The sequence below is a fragment of the Sarcophilus harrisii genome, chromosome 3 (assembly GCF_902635505.1).
Source record: "Sarcophilus harrisii chromosome 3, mSarHar1.11, whole genome shotgun sequence".
NCBI classification, from domain to species: Eukaryota; Metazoa; Chordata; class Mammalia; order Dasyuromorphia; family Dasyuridae; genus Sarcophilus; species Sarcophilus harrisii.
This window is the reverse complement of record NC_045428.1, coordinates 214,089,891-214,110,190: the sequence shown is the minus strand read 5'-3', so window position 1 is coordinate 214,110,190 and position 20,300 is coordinate 214,089,891.

Sequence of the window (20,300 nt, the reverse complement as noted above, 5' to 3'; positions counted from 1 at the left end):
GCCTCTGAAAGAGAGCCTTCTTAAAACAGGCTAGAAAGGATATGTTAGCTACATTAAATTGTTAGAGGAAAACTTTGTGTATGCATGTATTTGTGACATTTCACTAGTTCATTATTTTTAGTATTAACAATAATGCTAGTAATCTACATTTATGTAGTATCTTAAAATTTCAAAAAATTCTTTATAAGCTAATTCGTTTCATCATTATTATAATAGCTTATGTTTATATAGTGTTTTAAGATTTACAAAGTACTTAATATATATTAACTCATTTCATTACTTTTTCTTTTTTTTCAGATTGCTTAGTTTTTGTTAGACAACTAGCCATTTGATTTGGAGTATTTTTTCATGTGTATATAAATAGCTTTAATTTCTTCATTTGAAAACTTCCTATTCATTTCCTTTGACCATTTATTAATTGGGGAATAATTTGTATTCTTGTAAATATGACTCTTCTCTCTATATGTTTGAGAAATTAGCCCTTTATCAGAAAGACTCCTGTAAACATTTTCCTGAGTTCTCTGATTTCCTTCTAATTTTTGTCATATTGGTTTTGTTGGTGCAAAAGTCATTTAAGTTAATATATTCAAAATTATCCAGTTTACATTTTGTAATACTCTCTGTTATTTGACCCTAAATTCTTCCTTTATCCATAGATCTAATAGGAAGACTATTCGGTATACACTTCTAATTTGCTTATGGCATCACCCTCTATGTCTAAATCATATACCAATTTTGACATTATCTTGGTATTGCATGATATTGGTCTATTCCTAATTTCTGCTGTACTATTTCTAGCATATTTTGCCAAGTAATGAGTTTTTATTTCAAAAGCTTCAATCTTTGGGTTTCTCAAACACTAAATAACTCTGGCCATTTATTACAATGTATTGTGTTTCCAATCTATTCCATTAGCCACCACTGTATTTCTTCTTTTTTTTTTAAATAGGAATTCAATGGATTTTATTTTTTTTTATTTACAAAACATATGCATGGGTAATTTTTCAACATTGACCCTTGCAAAACCTTCTGATCCAAATTTTCCTTCCTTCCCCCCCATCGCCTCTCCTAGATGGCATATAGTCCAATACAAGTTAAATATGTTAAAATATATGTTAAATCCAATATATGTATACATAGTTTTATAATTATCTTGCTGCACAAAAAAATTGAAACAAGAAAAATAAAACTCAAAATAAAGAGTCAAATCAATATGTTATGATTTTCTCAATCTTAATAGTTTGGATATAATTTCATTTGAGGAATATATATATGTATATATTTTGATATATAATTTGAAGTATTTCATCTAGTGATTTGAACCATTTTTATTTTCTTTTTTATTATTATAGCTTTTTATTTACAAGATATATGTATGGGTAATTGTTCAGCATTGACAATTGCAAAATCTTTTGTTCCGATTTTTCCCCTCCTCCCCACTCCTTCTCCCAGATGACAGGTTGACCAATACGTGTTAAATATGTTAAAGTATAAGTTAAATACAATATATGTGTACATGTCCAAACAATTTGTTGTATAAAAAGAGTTGGACTTTGAAATTGTGTACAATTAGACTGTGAAGGAAATCAAAAATGTAAGTGAACAAAAATAGAGGGATTGGGAATTCTATGTAGTGGTTCATAGACATCTCCCAGAATTCTTTCACTGGGTGTAGCTGGTTCAGTTCATTACTGCTCTATTGGAACTGATTTGGTTCATCTTCATTGTTGAAGAGGGTCACGTCCATCAGAATTGATCATCATATAGTATTGTTGTTGAAATATATAATGATTTTTTGGTCCTGCTCATTTCACTCAACATCAGTTCTTATAAGTCTCTCCAGGCCTTTCTGAAATCATCCTGTTGGTCATTTCTTACAGAACAATAATATTCCATAATATTTATATACCACAATTTATTCAGTCATTCTCCAATTGATGGGCATCCACTTAGTTTCCAGTTTCTGGCCACTACAAAGAGGGTTGCCACAAACATTCGTGCACTTATAGGTCTCTTTCCCTTCTTTAAAATCTCTTTGGGATATAAGCCCAGCAGTGACACTGCTGGGTCAAAAGGTATTGTCATCTTTATTATATTTGCTCGCCCTATCCAAGAGCATATAATATTTTTCCAGTTGGTTGGATTTGACTTTATTTGTGTAGAAGGAGTTTTGTAGTTTTGCTCATATAGTTTCTGATTTTCCTTTGGCAGATAGATTCCTAAATATTTTATACTATTGGTAGTAGCTTTAAGTTGAATTTCTTTTTGTAACTCTAACTGTTGGCTTTTGTAAGTAATATATAAGAATGCTGATGACTTATGTGGGTTTATTTTTTATCCTGCAACTTTGCTAAAGTTGTGGATTATTTCTAATAGTTTTTTAGAAGAATCACTGGGATTCTCTAAGTATACCATCATATCATCAGCAAAGAGTGATAATTGGTTCCTTTTCTCAATTCCTTTAATCTCTTTCTCAACTCTTATTAAAAGCTAGCATTTCTAATATAATATTGAATAGTAATGGGTATGGGCAAACTTTTTCCTCCTGATTTTACGGGAATGGTTGCGTTTATCTCCATTACATTGTCTTACTGATGGTTTTAATGGTTTAAATAGATGCTACTGATTATTTTAAGGAAAAGTCCATTTTTTCCTATACACTCAAGTGTTTTTGGGAATGGATGTTGGATTTTATCAAATGCTTTTTCCATCTATTGAGATGATCATTGGTTTTTTAATTTTGTTATTAATTGGTCAATTGTATTAATATTTTCCTAATATTGAACAGCCCTGCCTTCCTGGTATAAATCCTACTTGATCATGGTAATTATCCTGGGGATGATTTTCTGTAGTCTTTTGATAATTCTTTTTGATTTTAGCATCAATTTCAGTAGGGAGATTGGTCTATAATTTTCTTTCTTGTTTAAACCTTGGTTTTTATCAATCTGATGTTGTGTCATAAAAGGGTTTGGTGGATCCTTCCCCATTTTTTTCAAATGTTTATATAACATTGGGGCTAATTGTTTTTTTAAATGTTTGGTGGAATTCACATGAAATCCATCTGGTCCTGGGCATTTTCTTAAGGGATTGATTAATGCCTCTATTTCTTTTCTGAAATGGACTATTTAAACAATTCTCCCTCCTCTTTAATCTGGAAACCTATATTTTTAGGTATCTCCATTTCTGGTTATCAAATTTTTGGCAAACAGTTGGCAAAGTAACTCCTTATTATTGCTTTAATTTCCTCTTCATTGGTGGAAAGTTCCCCTTTTTTATTTTAAGACAACAACGTTTTCATCTTTCCTTTTTTCTAATCATTTTCAAAAGGTTTTTATAAAACCAACTCTTAGTTTTATTTATTAATTCAATAGCTTTTTTATTACTTTCAATATTATTAATTTCTTCTTTTAATTTTAGAATTTCAAGCTTAGTATTTGATTGGGGGTTTTTAATTTTGTCTTTTTCTAGCTTTTTAAGTTGCAAGCCCAATTCATTGATCTCTTCTTTCTCTATTTTATGCAAGTAAGCCTCTAAAGATATTAAATTTCCCTTTATTGCTGCTTTGGCTGCATCCCAAAAATTTTGTATGATGTCTTTGTCTATCTTAGTAAATTATTAATTTTTCTATAATTTTATTTAAATCATTCTTTTAAGATGAGATTATTTAGTTTTCAATTAATTTTTTGGTCTATTTCTCCTAACTTTTTGTTGAATGTGTTTTTTGCCGTGATCTGAAAAGAAAGCTTTTTATTTCTGCCTTTCTGCATTTAATTTTGAATCTTTATGTCCTAATATATTCAGTTTTTTGTATAGGTTCCATGAACTGCGAGAGGAAAATCTCTTTCTATCACCATTCAGTTTTCTCCGAGATCTATCACCTAATTTTTTATTCTATTTATCTTTAATTTCTTTCTTGTTTTGTGGTTTGTTTATCTAATTCTGAGAATCAAGCGGTCCCCACTATTATAGGTTTCTTCTTAACTCAAGTTAGATGCTTAACTTGGTGCAATATGTTTAGTATTGATATTTTCATTGTCTTCTCCCTTTGAAATATTTTTCCTTATCTTTTAATTAGATCAATTTTGCTTTTGGATCTGAGATCGGTGCTCCCCCTTTTTGCTTCACCTGAACATAATGTTCTTCCCAACCTTTCCTTTATATCTCCCTGTTTTAAATGTGTTTCTTGTAAACAACATATTGTAGGGTTCTGACTTTTGATCCAGTCTGCTATCTGCCTCTGTTTTATGGGAGGGTTTTCCCATTCACATTTATGGTTAAAATTACTAATTCTGTATTTCCTGCCATCTTATTATCCCTAGATTATGCTTTTCTTTTTCTTGTCCCTCTTATCCCTTTCCCGTATTAAAATGGGTCCCCAGCCATCATCAGCTCTCCCTCTTGGATCCTTCCCCTTTTCCCCTTTCTTGTACCCTTCCTTTTTCTCTTTTCCTTTTCCCTTTCCTCTTCCACTTTTTGGGGTGGAAGATTCTCTTAAAAAAATTGTGTTATTTTCTCTTTGTCCAACTCTGATGAGTAAGATTCCACACACTGTTCCTTGATGGTTTCCTTTGCCGCTTTGGGGATTGTTTCTCTTTTTTTTTCTCCCTCTTTCTTTTGGACATCCTTTCCATTTCTACTTCCTTTTTTATTTATCATAAATCAAATTATACATATACTTTTTGTATATCCACAACAAATATTCTCAAAGTTTTTTTTTTACCTTTTTTTGCTTCTCTTGAGTCCTGTGGTTGGAGATCAATTTTTTTTCTTGTTTTTTCTGGTTTTTTTTTTTTTCCCTTAGAAACCAATGTAATTCATCTGTTTCATTAAATGTCCATCTTCTTCCATGGAAGAAAATCCTCAGCTTAGCTGAGTAGTTTATTCTTGGCTGCATTTCAAGTACTTTTGCCTTTCCAAATATCAGATTCCAGGCCCTTTGATCTTTTAATGTGGAAGCAGCTAGATCTTGAGTGATCCTTATTGTGGCACCTTGGTATTTGAATTGTTTTTTTTTTTTTTTCTGGCTGCTTGTAATATATTTTCCTTAGTATGATAATTCTGAAATTTAACCATAATATTACTTGGGGTTTTTATTTTAGGGTCTTTTTCAGAAGTTGTTTGATGAATTCTTTCAATACCTATTTTGCCTTCTGATTCTATTATATCTGGGCAGTTCCCTTTGATGATTTCCTGTAAAATAGTATCTAGGGTCTTTTTTCCATCATAATTTTCAGGAACTCCTAAAATCCTCAGATTAACTCTCCTAGATCTATTCTCCAGGTCTTTTCTTTTTCCAAGTAGATATTTAACATTTTTTCTAATTTTTCATTTTTTTGGTTTTGCTTGACTGATTCTTGATGTCTCAAAGAATCTTTCATTTCTATTTGTTCAGTTCTGATTTTTAATGAGTTATTTTCTTCATTAGCTTTTTTTTACTTCTTTTTGTATATATACAATTGAATTTTTAAATGAGTTGTTTTGCTCTATGGAATTTTTTTCTGTTTCACTAATTTTTTTTTTTTTTTTTTTTTTTTTTTACTGAGTTATTTTCTTTTTCCAATTCACAAATCTGACTTTCTTGGGAGTTCTTTCCCTTTTCCAATTCACAAATTCTATTTCACTGCACTTCCTGGGAGTTCTTTACCTTTTCCAATTCACATTTCAGGAAGTTGTTACTCTTGCATAGCTTCTCTTTTCTTTCCCCATTTTTCTTCTAGCTCTCTTTTGAGATTTTTTATAGTTTATTCTGGGAGAACCTTGTGTGATGGGGATCAGGTTATATCCCCTTTGTGGTTTTTGTCTGGAGACTGTTTGCTATTAGTCTCCTCAGGGTTAAAATCTGCTCTGTATAGAAGCTATTGATCATCCTTTTGGTTTTTTTACTCATACATATATATATATATATATATATATATATATATATATATATTTTTAAGCTGTAGGGTCTGCCTTCAGGGCAAGGAGGTTACAAGCTTCTTCTAAAGAGCAAGGATAGGTATACGGACAGTAGCTATCCTGCCAATGGGCTGCAAAGAGTGGCCGAGTTGCAGGGGTGCTCTGGGAAAAGCTCCACACCAGAAGTGACTCAGGCCTGGGTCCTGCAGCTGAGCTGCAGAAGTGCCCTGCAAGGAGTCCTGAGGCTGAGCAGTGAAAGTGTCACTGGCTCCCGCCCTCCCCCCCCCCCAAAAAAAAGCCTACTTTGAGTATTAGCAGTTGCTCTATCCCTCATGGCACCAGAAGTGTTTCTGCCTGGGGAGCACAGTTGAGCTACAGAAATTCTATTACTCCAGGATGAGCCACAAGCTGTGCTGATTAGAGGCTGCCCCAGGTTACATCTCCCTGCCATGCAGATTTGTGACTTCCCCTGGTAAAAAAGCCGTGTGCTGCAGAATGTCACTGCACAGCTGTGTTGTGGTCTGTGCTGAGTCACTCACTTCTGGTTTTGGGTGGGTATAGCCAGATACTGTTAGGTTCTGGCATTTTTTAGAGTACCCTCTACCTTTGGCTTTAATTTCTCTGCTGGTCTACTGCTTTGCAATCAGAGCAGAACAGTCAATCTGTGGTAAAGTCCTCTCTGCAATTTTTCCAGCCACAGAGACCACCCTTACCCCTGGTCCGCTCCGTTTGCTAGCCTCTCTTATTTCCCTGCTTGTGCTTGTCTGCTCCCACCGCTCAGGACAAACCTTTTCTGGCAATCTTCCAGATTATCTTTGACTGTTAAGTTGTTGTATTTCCAATCTTTGTGAATTTTACCAGTCAGGTACTATTTTTGAGGATGATTTTAATAATTAATAATGAGGGTATAAGAGGAGCTTAAAAAGTCACGTGTGCCTTCTCTGCCATCTTGGCTCTGCCCCCCATCCATTTTTCATTTTCTATTGTTTAAGTTTGCTTTTTGAGAAACTCATAAGAAACTATGATGAAATTCAGTATTAAGATTTAAGGAAGTGAGCAGTATGTTCATGGATATGTATGCATGGACACACACATAAATATACACATGATATCCATATGTGTGTGTATATTCACACATAATTAGTATATATTTAGACATATATGTGGGCATGCTGTGCATTTACATATGTACACATGAATTGTATGTATCTATAGCTATATAATGTGATATATATATTTTTATGTATGTATGTGTGTGGCAGCCATGGAGAATGAACTGGGACCAGAAGTAAGTGTCAGGGAAAAGAGCATCTGGGTTGTATCTATAAAATTATTTGGTACTTTATGATAATAATCATAAACTTTGTTATAAACAGAAACCTATTTTGATTTAAAGAAATCATTTCAATTCAACAACCATTTATTTAACTATCACTGCATTAACTAGGCACTGAAGACTAAAATACAGAACACATAAAAAGGCAAACAAAAAACCTAGTCATGACTCTCAAGGAACTTACATTCTAATTTGGGAAATAATATATATATATAAGCAAATACAGAATATACACAAAATAGGTATGACATTTTTGGAGGCAGACATTTACAACTTGGGAAATAAGAAAATTTCCTCCCCATATTCCCCTTTGGCCTTTGTGCTAAGCTTTGAAAGAATATAAGATGTTATAATAAATAATAAAAGGATAGATTTCAAAAAACATAAGAAGACTTGTATGAGCTGATAAAAAGAGAAGTAAGCAGAACTAGGAAAACCAGAAACATAAGGGTTATAGCATTATAAAACAAAATAACTGTGAGTGACTTGAGAATTGATCAGTGCAACAGCAATTCATAACTCTAAAGGATTGTCTATGAGAAATAGTCCTCTCCTTTTAGCAAAGAAGTGTTAAACTTGAGGTGTGAAATGAAACATAGTCTCAGAGATAATATGTAGATTTTTTGGTTTTGGTTATAATGATTTATTAAAAAGAAAAAGCTTTTAAATTTTTTAGATTGTAGAAGAATTATGGAGTGAGGGAAGGTTGGCAATAAAAAGAGAAAAAAAAGAAAGTACATAAATTTAAAATACACAGAAAGGGGCAGAAAGCAACTCAAAAGGGCATGCAGACAATCAAGATAGTACTAGAATTACCATATTAAATTAAATAAATCACCTGCAATGTTTACATATCAGGATTGATAATGTCATTAAAAACAGAGAAAGAAAGGATCATGTGAGGCCAAAGCGAGAAAAGAAAAATAGCAAGGCATGGGGCAAACTCTGTATGGGGCAAACGCTATGCAAAAGCAAGGAGTTTAGAAATGAAATGTTATGATGAACTGTTTCATCTAAATGTTCATTAAAATCCCTACATCTTTTTTCACATATTCTATTTTATTGAATTAGTGAAGTTAGTCCTTTGAACCTTATCAAAGAACTTCAGACTTAACTTTTCATATTTTCATTTTCTTATATTTGTTCTAGATTTTTAAGATTTTTTTTAGAAATTCTACTTAGTTATCCCTCCCAGCTCTGTTTCAGCTGCAAGTCTGATAAACTTATGATTTATGCCTTTATTTTTTTTAAAGCCACAAAAATGACCATAGATCCCTGGAGCACTGCATTGGAGAGCTCCTTTCAAGGTGACATTATCATATTGTAACTAATCTTTGATTTTAGCCTTTCAACTATTTCTATATCCTGCAGATAGCGCTAGTTCATATCTCTCCATATTTTCTAAAAGAATTACAGGGCTTTGTTAAATTCTCTCAAAAGATCTAAGTCACTTATACCTTTCTCTTGATCTATCAGATTAATAGTTAGGTCCAAAATGAAATTATATCAGTCTTCTAAGTTATGTTCTTGATGAAGCCATCATTCTTGATTCTTTTTTACTCTGTGTTAATTATATTTTTAATGACAAATTCTAGAATTTTGACTGTAATCAAACTTAAACACAGTTTCTGTAGTTTATAAATGGCATTTCTTTTCCCTCTTTTGAAAATCAGACCATTTTTTTTCTCCAATCCTGTGATTCCTACCTCTTTCACCATGATATTTTTTTTTCAACAAATTTTAGTAATGCCTTTTTTAATGGCATCATTTCCAAATATAAAAACCATCATGGAAATGACCCACTCCTTACAACAACAACAAAATAAGAAAAAAATATTGATATAATTATTGTGAAACTATATATGTAATATTCTTCTGGAATAGTATATGTTTTTCTATTGAGAGAAGTGAGTTGTTTCATTATCTGTTAAGGACCATGCCTAGGTAAAGGGGCAGGTCAATTCACCAAGACCCTCCAAAGCTATGAATCATAACACATGAAGGAGTAGCAAAGCAGCCTTTACTAATGCAGATGTTCCTTGTGGATTGGGAATGAAATGAATTGGAGGCAAGAGTAAAGAGGAGAGAGGTCAGACAACACTACTGTCTCTGTCTCCTTGTATCATCCTCTCACGTGAAGAGATCCATTCTACAGGTCTGACTTAGACCTCTAGCAGCCATTGGCAGGTGGCTCCTGTATCACAACAATTATCAGTTCACTAAATGGCAAAATAGATAGAGTTTTAGATTTGGCATAAAGAAAGCCTCAATTTCAATTTTGCCTCAAACCCTTAATTGTGGCATAATTTTAGGCAAATCCTTTAACTTCAATTATATGGATTTCAGTTTCCTCCTCTGAAAAATGAGAGAATTGCATTTGATTGTCTTTTTAACTCTAAAACTGTGATCCTGTCACATATGATTCTAATAGCATTAAAGATCTGTTAATTATTCAGACTCAGATTAAACTAAGGTATGTTATTTTTCTGACCCTGCTTATTTCATTGTGCATTTATGGGTACAATTTTTGACATTGTGTGAATTTTTTATATTTGATGTTTTTTTTAGTGCATAGTCATTTTTTATTACATGTGTATATCACAGTTTATGTATTTCCTAATCAAATTATATACTCTATATTGGAATACTGTATATTTATTTTTGTCTTTGATTTACTTATAGAACTTTCCTCGTAGGATTGTAAAATCTTAATTGACATTCTTGCACAATTCTTTTTTTTTTTAATAAAGTGATTGGGATAATTCATTAAATTTTTATTCCACTACAAGTATAGTAGTCAATCAATATTACCACAGACCTTTTATTATTGATAATTTCCCCTCTAAATCACAGTATAAGAAATGGAATGCTTGTTTTAAATTTAATTATTTTGTTGTTTAGACCATTCTTTCATATGGTCATTTAAAATGTGTAATTTTTCTTTTGAAAATTATTCATATTATTGAACTACTTATTTATTCAAGAATGATTTTTGAATAAACATATTTGTACCATTTTCCTATATATCTGAAAATCAGACTTTTTATTATTAAATGCAAATATTCACCCACTTTACAGTTTCTCTTATTATACCTACATATTTTTTGTTTGTGCATTTTTTAAAATTGTGTAATTAAAACTGTCTTTATCCTATATCCTCATTTTCTCAAAGGAATTTTTTGTTTAGTAATTGTGAAAAGGCTATTCCTTCTATTTGCCTATATTGTTTTTTTCCCATTGGCATGAACCCTTAAATTTAATTCATATGTGCATTTGGAGTTTAGTGATGCTGGTCTGTGCTCAATTTTTGCCAAATTATTTTCCAGTTTTCCTAGCAGTTTCCCAATAATTAACATCCCAAAGACTATGAAAACACTGGGCTCCTGCTTTCATTTTTTTTCTGATTCTTTCTCACTCATAACAATCTGTTCCACTAGTTTACTTTTCTATTTATTAATCAGTATTAAACATAGGCTTATTGTTTCATAATATAATTTGAAATCTGAAATTACTTATTCCCCCTTTAATTTTATTTTACCCCCAATTATTTCCTTTGAATTCTGGCCTTTCCCTCCCCCACAATGAAATTATTATTGTTTTGTCTAGTTCTAGACAACTAGACTAGCATTCCCTTAGTAATTTTACTTTCATAACACTGTAAATTAATTTAGCTTTATTTTATTGCCATGGTTCAATGAGTACTGAAAATTTCTCCTATTATTTAAACCTTCCTTTATTTCTATAAAAAGTATGTTGTAAGCTGTATTTATATAAAGTTATGTGGGTGCTTTGGTAAATTAATTTCAGATACTTTGTATATTTGCAGCTATTTTGATGGAAATACTTGTATTGGGGAGAGGAAGAAAAAGAGAAAAAAGAAGAAAAGAAGTAAGGAAAGAAAGAAGGAAAGAAAGCAAAATCAATTATTTAAATAAATTGAAATACCTCAGGATAACATTGGTAAAAGTTTGAAAGTTTGTGGCAATAGTCAAGCATCAAATCAGAATGAGATAAGTTAATCTCATAAACAAAGTGCTGACTAAAAAGAGGAAGGAATAAACACCAATTCAAAAGAAATAAATGGAAAATTGCAAAAGTAGCCATCATAATTTTCAATGTAAATAGATTAAATCAACCAAATAATGATATAGAATGGACAAGGAATGCTGTGGGAGTCTTATTTCAGTAGGAAATATTTAAGAGGAGAGAAAAGGGACAAGAAATTGAGGCAAGCTAGATATATCCTCTTATCTAGAGTATAGACAATCAGAGAAGGTACAGCAATTTCTTCAGTATCTCAGTAAAGTTGAGAAACCATAATATTGTAAATGATAGCAGTAAAGACTGCTTCAAAAATAAATTAAAAAGCTACTATTCAAAAGATATTTCCAAAGATGTGTATCTCTAATGCTATAAAAGGAATTCTTCAATGGAAACAAGTAAATATAAATGCATACTGCATACACAATACATGTATATGTGTACATATATCTTTGCCTCTATGTTCTTTAACATGTTGACTGGTAATTTAGATAAAGAAACTGAGGCCCTACTTAGCAAACTCACAAAAAACATAAACTGGGAAGGATATCTAACACATTTTGACAGACTAGATATATGGATTGAAAAACTACAGCCCTAGGCATATCCAATCTGCTATCTGTTTTTGCACAATCCCTAAATTATGAATGTTTTTGCTTTGTTTTGTTTTGTTTTTTAGACCTCTTTTGTCTGTTTACTTCCACAGAATCAGGAGCAATGGACAGAAGTTTCAAAGACAGAAATTTTATTTTAATAATAAGAAAATTGTAAAGAGAAAGGACATTCAACTACAGGACATTCAAAATTGGAGTAAGTTGCCTAGAGAAATAGTACAAGTCTTTAAGTAGTCCAAGAATCAGGCTTGAAAACACCAGAGACTATGGGGGTTGCTTTTCATAAAGCTTAGATCTCACAATCTTATTGGGCATTTTTTTATCCACTATTGCTGTCCCAATAAATATTAGGCACAGACAAGGAACATTTGTTTGTTTTTAGCAATTTTATTCATTTTATTATTTCAAATGATCATTGATTCACAATGAAGGAGACCCTGGAGGTAATTTTAAAGGAAGAGAAATTGAGGGTCAGAGAGAATAAATGATATATCCTGAGTCATACAACCAGTACTTGGCTGAGAAAGATTTTATCTTGTTACAAGTAAAATGCTTTGCATTCAATTTCATGATCTATGAGTATCTTATGATATTTTAATTCTGATCCTGAATCTATGGACAGGCCTGAGCAAAGTCCTACTTCTTATATGTATATAAGAATTACTTTCAATGTTTCATCTAATTTCTTTAATTGATTCTTCTGACTCACCCACAATCCCTATTCAAAGTTAATTGGTAAAATAGAATTCCAACAATAAAACAATGGAGCAAAACAAACCACTTGTCACCACAAAGATAAATAACATAATATAACTCGAGTCAAATCAATGAGAAGAATTAACAACAGAGGAATATTTTAAGAGCTTCTATTAGTGAAGTAAAGTGGAAAAGTCAGGACAGCAAAGGTAAAAAAGCAGATTTTGAAGTTATTCTCCATAGCAATATGTTTAATAATTTGACAAGCTGGGAACTACTAATAGTGGAGAACCACCCTTTCATATAGCATTTGGAGAATGCAAAGTTATTTTAAAAGCTTTTTGTTGTCATTATTTGTTTGTTTTAAAGATTACAGAGTCTGGGTGGTTATAGCAACAAGTCTCCAAACATTCTCTCTCTCTCTCTCTCTCTCTCTCTCTCTCTCTCTCTCTCTCTCTCTCTCTCTCTCTCTCTCTCTCCTCTTGTGTATGTGTGTGCTTGCATGTATGTGTGTGTGTGTGTGTCATATGGAAATAGTTGTTCATCTTATGCTGATCTTTTCAGCCACACATAGTAACCAATCCTAGAGACATCTTATCTAAAAGATGAGGGGCCAATTTCATAGTAATAATCTGCATTACATTTTTCTTTGAAAATTAAACAGTTATTCTCTATTATATAATCATTTGAAATACAAACTTTTCAAAAAAGAGAGATTTAGTTGTCACTAATTTTCATTTAAAAGATTAAAATATGAAAAACAAAACTTTTTTTTTCCAGGTCTTGTCATAATAAGGCTAATCTGATTCAAATATTTTAGGTTCTATAAGTGAGGTTAAATTTTGTGTCCTTAAAAAACATATTTATGATAAATTAAAATAAGGCCTATAAGATGATTTCTGGAGGAGCTTGGGAATTCTTACAACATTTGAAATGATGTCATTTTAGGCCCTTTACAAATCACAGCAAGGAATAAGAGGGTGAGTATTTAGATTGTTCCTCCTCATTAAACAGCTAGATTTCTCTCTGCAGTTCCTGGGAAAGCAATCAATGTGTTTGTTTTCCATGATAGTCTAAGAATTAACAGCATGTCACATTTAATATCAATGACATCGCTGGGTTTGCATCGGTTCTAAGAGCTGGAAACAGTCCCCATGTGGCTAATTATGTGTCTGCAACATGTAATAAGACAAACTGCAAAGATCTCAAGACCTCTCGTACTGCTACCAGGTCAAAAAATGTTGATAGACTGGTTATACCATTTCCCCGTGTGACCTTTTCAGTGCTAAATGCTTTGGAGTGCTCTTAATAAATTATAATAAATGTTTGATGACAAATACTTTTGCTACAGGATGATTAGTAAAATAACTGTGTTCTTTAATTAGAACATTTTGATCTGCTCCTTCTCTTTATAAATATTTGCATATTAATACATATAGCATCCGTCAACAGAAAATTAATGAGAGGATTGTGAATAGACTTCATCTTATCTGCAAAGTAAAATACTTAAATTTTTCCAAGTACATATTATTTTGTTAATATGGCTTCTTCCATTGCCAGTGTAGATCACAATCCTTCTGTGGCTTGGTAGATGGTTTTTGAAAGTTGCTGTGGTATAAATTAAATCAGCTGGTATTCATCCTGCTGAGTCAATCCCTCTATCTTAGTTATTGTTCAGATAATAGACACACACATATATATACATCCCATATACATATGTGTGTATATATATATATATATACACACACACACACATATATCTATTATATATCCATATATACACACATGTATATATGTGTGTAGTTTTATTATTTATTATGTGTATATGTGTACATAAACATATATATACATATATATATATATATATATAGTCCATTATCATTGAATTTTCAATAAAATCTTTATCAGTTCAATCATATCAGTCAGAGCTTACCTGGAGTGAACCTTTCAGAATCCAGGTTCTGATTGTTCTGGCAATGAGGCACAACTCAAAAGCAGATCCTTATATGATTTTTAATAGCTATTGAAAACAAATAGACAGTGTAGTACAATGAGTAGAGAGTTAACTTTGGAACCAAGAAAATCTAGGTTCATTTCTGATTTCTCAGTGTACTGTTTCTATAATGTTAAACAAGTCATTTATTCTCTCAGTACAACATGTAACTTTCTAATAACTAACATTTATATAGTGCTTATTATGTGCCAGACGTACTAAATACTTTAAAATTATCATTTCATTTCAGCCTCCCAATAATCTTATTATCTCCATTTTACTGAAGAAGAAACTGAGGTAAGCAGAGGTTAAATGACTTAGTCAAGATCACACAGCTAGTATCTGAGGTCACAATTAACTACATGTACTTCCTGACTTTGGGTCTAGTATTATAGTCCCTGTACCACCTCTCTGCAACTATAAGTTGGCAAATAGTTACTGATCTTCATTGATTGAAGGACTTGTCTCACTGGGAGTTCTCTAACTTGATAAAACAGTTCTAAACATGACCTCTCACCCGACAAAATTACATTTTTTGAGTATTTATGAAGCAAAATGATGCCATTTGAAGAAATTGTGAATTCTTTATTGTAACATAAAAATAAGTTATATCTATAGTCATTACCTTTCAGTGGGGGACAAGGAAATCATCAAATTGCTTCAACAAACTAATCATCCCAATTGATAGATCATGATATGTACAGTATCTCTTATTTTTTATTTATTTTCTCAGTTCACAAAGCTACTCCCTGAATCTAGACTTTCATCACCCTTCCTAACACTCTGAAATCCAACCAAACTGACCTCTTTGCTCCCCACACCCAACATTCTATCTCCCATTTCCATTATTTTGGACTGGCTGCCTCCCATTCTTGGGAGTCCTTGGCTCCTCACTCTTGTCTCATAGAATATTTTTTTTAATTTTTTTTTCAAACTGTAGCTCAAATATCATCTTCTACATAGAGATTTTTTGGTGCCTTTACTCTCGAATGAATTTATATCTAATTAAACTGTATTCATTCATATTTATCCAATATATAATTATTAAGCAGAGTGGCCCAAAAGTCTTCATGCAATTTTAAGCAACTTTAAATTATCTTATTTGTTCGGGTGCCAAAATGTGGTGTTTGCTTCTTTAAGATAAGAGTTCTCTCTTTCTAATTTCCACTGCATTGAGTTTGAATAAGATCTGTAGTATTCACCCAGTTTTTCTCCTATTAATTTCCACTCGTCTAAATCCAATTCTTGGGGAAAGAAAAACACCACACTTATTGATTTATCATATTATCTTAATTAATTTATTAAAATAAATTACCTTAATTCTTAAAACTACAGAAAAGCTTTTGGACCATTATGTGAGCATGTTCATACACATCATGCAGATATGTACATATATGTATGCATATATATGTGTATAGACAAATGATAGATTATAGATTTTTGCTGTCTCCCCATTAGAGTACAATATGAGTAGATTTTGTTTTATTTATTGTATTTGGATCCTCAATGCCTAGTATAATACCTTTCACATAGTAGATGATTAATAAATACTTGTTTATTGATTTAACTAGTAAATCAATTCAAAGACTGATTCACCAGCATTCTACAGAAATATTGGTAGCATATTGGAGCAGTGTTGTTTGCCCTTCCTTCTTGAAGAAGAGAGCCATGACATCAGGGAAGTGATGCCATTATTTGCAAATAAATTGGATTTAAATCAGTAAAAGCTGGACTAAGTAAGACCTCGCTTTCTCTTTCACAGCTATATAGATCAGGAGAATGAGAGATGGCCCTGCATGCATTGAGAGATCTTGGTCTTTTTAAGCTAAAGTCCTTAATAGGTCTCAGTTTGAGTGAGGCAATGCCCAATTAGTGATCAAGGATGAATAAAAAATGAGGCAAATATTTTTTACCTAGTTTAAAAAAAAGAATCTGGGAGAGGGAGACCCACAGGATTTCTGACAAAACAGAAACAATTACTATTTACATTCACTTTGAACCAATCAAGACCCAAACAATGATCAATGGCCTGGGATCTATTGTTGGTTTGGACCAATACTGTCATTTTAAAGAAGCTCTGTAATTTGATGGTTAGAGCCCCTCAAGATAGCAGAACTTAAAATCTTAGTTCTCATATTTTCACTTTTCATGATCATGATCCCCTTAATTGTTCAGGTAATTCTAGGTTCAGACATTAGACTATCACTGATCCATATTGGTGCAAAGTATTCTCTCTCCTGAGAGTTCCCTATACTGAAAAAATTGTAAGTCTGTCCCTACTCCCTAAAAAAATTGTCAGATTAAAGGTGAGGGTAATTAAATACCCATATGTTTTAGTGTATTGCATCAAAGTATAGTCTTTCTCTTGTGGACATAGTTTTTCTCATGCATAGATGTTGCATAATGTTATAATTAACTGTGGCTTCACTATTAACTGAGAGGCAAAAATAAATTAATTTTATTAAGAGGAGCTTCTAAATCTCAAATAAGAAAATAAGAATTTCCATGTCATCCATTCAAGTTTCAGGTTAGAAAAAGAACATTTATAAGAGTGGAGATTGTCCTTTAAAAAGCTTTCTAATTAGGATATAAGATGAATGTATAAAGATATGCATTTTTATCACTTTTTTATGGAAAAATATAATGGCCTAAACTTGTTTAACATTTTTATTAATCAAATCATGTATAAAATAAACTCTCAAATATGTATCTAGATCCTAATTGTCTATCTAATCATTTGTCTATCCGTGTATGTAATTATCTATTTATACTTGTTTCTCTATACCTTTTCATTTACATGTGGCAGGGAGTTTTCTCCTGAATATATTTTTTTTGTCTTTTTTTCCAGTTCATTTTTTTATTATAATAACTTTTTATTGACAGAACCCATGCCAGGATAATTTTTTACAACATTATCCCTTGCACTCACTTCTGTTCCGATTTTTCCCCTCTCCCTCCACCCCTTCCCCTAGATGGCAAGCAGTCCTATATATGTTGAATATGTCGCAGTATATCCTAGATACAATATATGTGTGCAGAACCAAACAGTTTACATTCATTTCCCAGTGTTCCTTCTCTGGATATAGCTGCTTCTGTCCATCATTGATCAATTGAAACTGAATTAGGTCTCTTTGTCAAAGAAATCCACTTCCATCAGAATACATTTTCATACAGTATCATTGTTGAAGTATATATCCTGGTTCTGCTCATTTCACTTAGCATCAGTTCATGTAAGTCTTTCCAAGCCTGTCTATATTCATCCTGCTGGTCATTTCTTACAGAACAATAATATTCCATTACATTCATACACCACAATTTACCCAATCATCCTCCAAGTGAAGGGTATCCATTCATTTTCCAGTTTCTAGCCACTACAAATAGGGCTGCCATAAACATTTTGGCACATACAGGTCTCTTTCCCTTCTTTAGTATCTCCTTGGGGTATAAGCCCAGTAGTAGCACTGCTGGGTCAAAGGGTATGCATAGTTTGATAACTTTTTGGGCATAATTACAGATTGCTCTCCAGAATGGTTGGATTCATTCACAACTCCACCAACAATGCATCAGTGGCCCAGTTTTCCTGCATCCCCTCTAGCATTCATCGTTATTTTTTCCTGTCATCTTAGCCAATCTGACAGGTTTGTAGTGGTATCTCATAGTTGTCTTAATTTGCATTTCTCTGATTAATAGTGATTTGGAACACTCTTTCATATGAGTGGTAATAGTTTCAACTTCATCAACTGAAATTGTCTGTTCATATCCTTTGACAATTTTCAACTGGAGAATAGCTTGGTTTCTTATAAATTAGAGTCAATTCTCTATATATTTTGGAAATGAGGCCTTTATCAGAACCTTTAACTGTGAAGATGCTTTCCCAGTTTGTTGCTTACCTTCTCATCTTGTTTGCATTAGTTTTGTTTGTACAAAAGCTTTTTAATTTGATGTAATCAAAATTTTCTCTTTTGTGATCAATAATGGTCTCTAGTTCATCTTTGGTCACAAATTTCTTCCTCCTCCACAGGTCTGAGAGATAAACTATCCTATGTTTCTCTAATTTATTTATAATCTCGTTCTTTATGCCTAGATCATGGACCCATTTTGATCTTATCTTGGTATACGGTGTTAAGTATGAGTCCATGCCTAATTTCTGCCATACTAGTTTCCAGTTATCTCAGCAGTTTTTGTCAGATAATGAATTCTTATCGCAAAAGTTAGGATCTTTGGGTTTGTCAAACACTAGATTGCTATAGTTGACTATTCTGTCTTGTGAACCTAACCTGTTCCACTGATCAACTAATCTATTTCTTAGCCAATACCAAATGGTTTTGGTGACTGCTACTTTATAATATAGTTTTAGATCAGGTAGGCCACCTTCATTTGATTTTTTTTTCATTAATTCTCTTGAGATTCTCAACCTTTTATTATCCCATATGAATTTTGTTGTTATTTTTTCTAGATCATTAAAATATTTTCTTGGAAGTCTGATTGTTATAGCACTAATAAATAGATTAGTTTAGGATTTGTCTATCATTTGTCTATCCATGTATGTAATTATCTATTTATACTTGTTTCTCTATAGCTTTTCATTTACATGTGGCAGGGAGTTTTCTCCTGAATATACTTTAAAAAAATGTTCATGATAACCTCCATTTCCCTAGGTTGCTTTATTATATGATTAAAAAATGAATTTTAGAACTTTCCATTCAGATTTCTACCTCTTTCAATAAAAATTAAAAAACACATTTCAAAGTCAATTACTGATTCAAAACAACTTTTATTCTCTACACTCAATCAAGAAAACCATTTTCATATGATTCAATGGAAAGAACACTGGATTGGAAGTCAAAGAATTTGATTTTGAATAGTAGTTCTGCTACTTACCATTTCTGTGGTCATGGGCTAGTCTCAATCCTATTTCCTCAATTCTATTCCCTCAAAAAATGTAAGGGAAAGTAAACCAAATGACCTTCAGGGTTCTCTTGGAGCTCTAAATGTCTGGTCCTATAAAATGCAGGAAAATAGGCCCCTTCTAAATTCCTTCCCAAACCTCTTTCCAAAATCTTGAGATCCGCATCATCTAAAGTGAATCTTTAAGCAGTAAAACTTGTCATGGAACATATGACTGGCATACCCTCTAGAACAATTCTAGCTGACTTCTGGAAGATGAGATAAGACCATTATACTAGTTGTCTATTCCAAGGTGTGGGCTTTCTGAGTTCTTTAGCTAGTTTTGTTTACATAGCTTAGGAATTCAGCAGGGCAGTAGAAGCACACTTCATTAATTTGTTGAAGTAATGCATGTATGTCATTCCTGCCATAATGAGTACAAAAAAATTAGAGTAGAATGACCTTTCCCAGAGTGATTTTTTTCCCTTCCATATGATCATCGTGTGGTTACTTATGTCTTGAAGAATTTATCTTTCTCTCTACCATCTGTGCCCAAGGCATTGTGGGCCCATTGTATACTTCCCTAGGTTTAATAAGTAACTGAATGATTTTGACATGGTGATTTCAGACTATGAAATGGCTAATGTTACAACAATCCATGAGAATAGACAATATAAAGTTGGTAACTAGGAGGAGCAATGTGATGTCCTGGTCTTATATTTCTTTAGTTTTCTGTTGTGTTTGGGAGTGCCTGAAATTGCTAAGTAATTTTGATGAAGAATTTTGGGAGTTCATCATTGTCTAATATTCATCTATTGCTTAAGTGGCAAAAGTCATA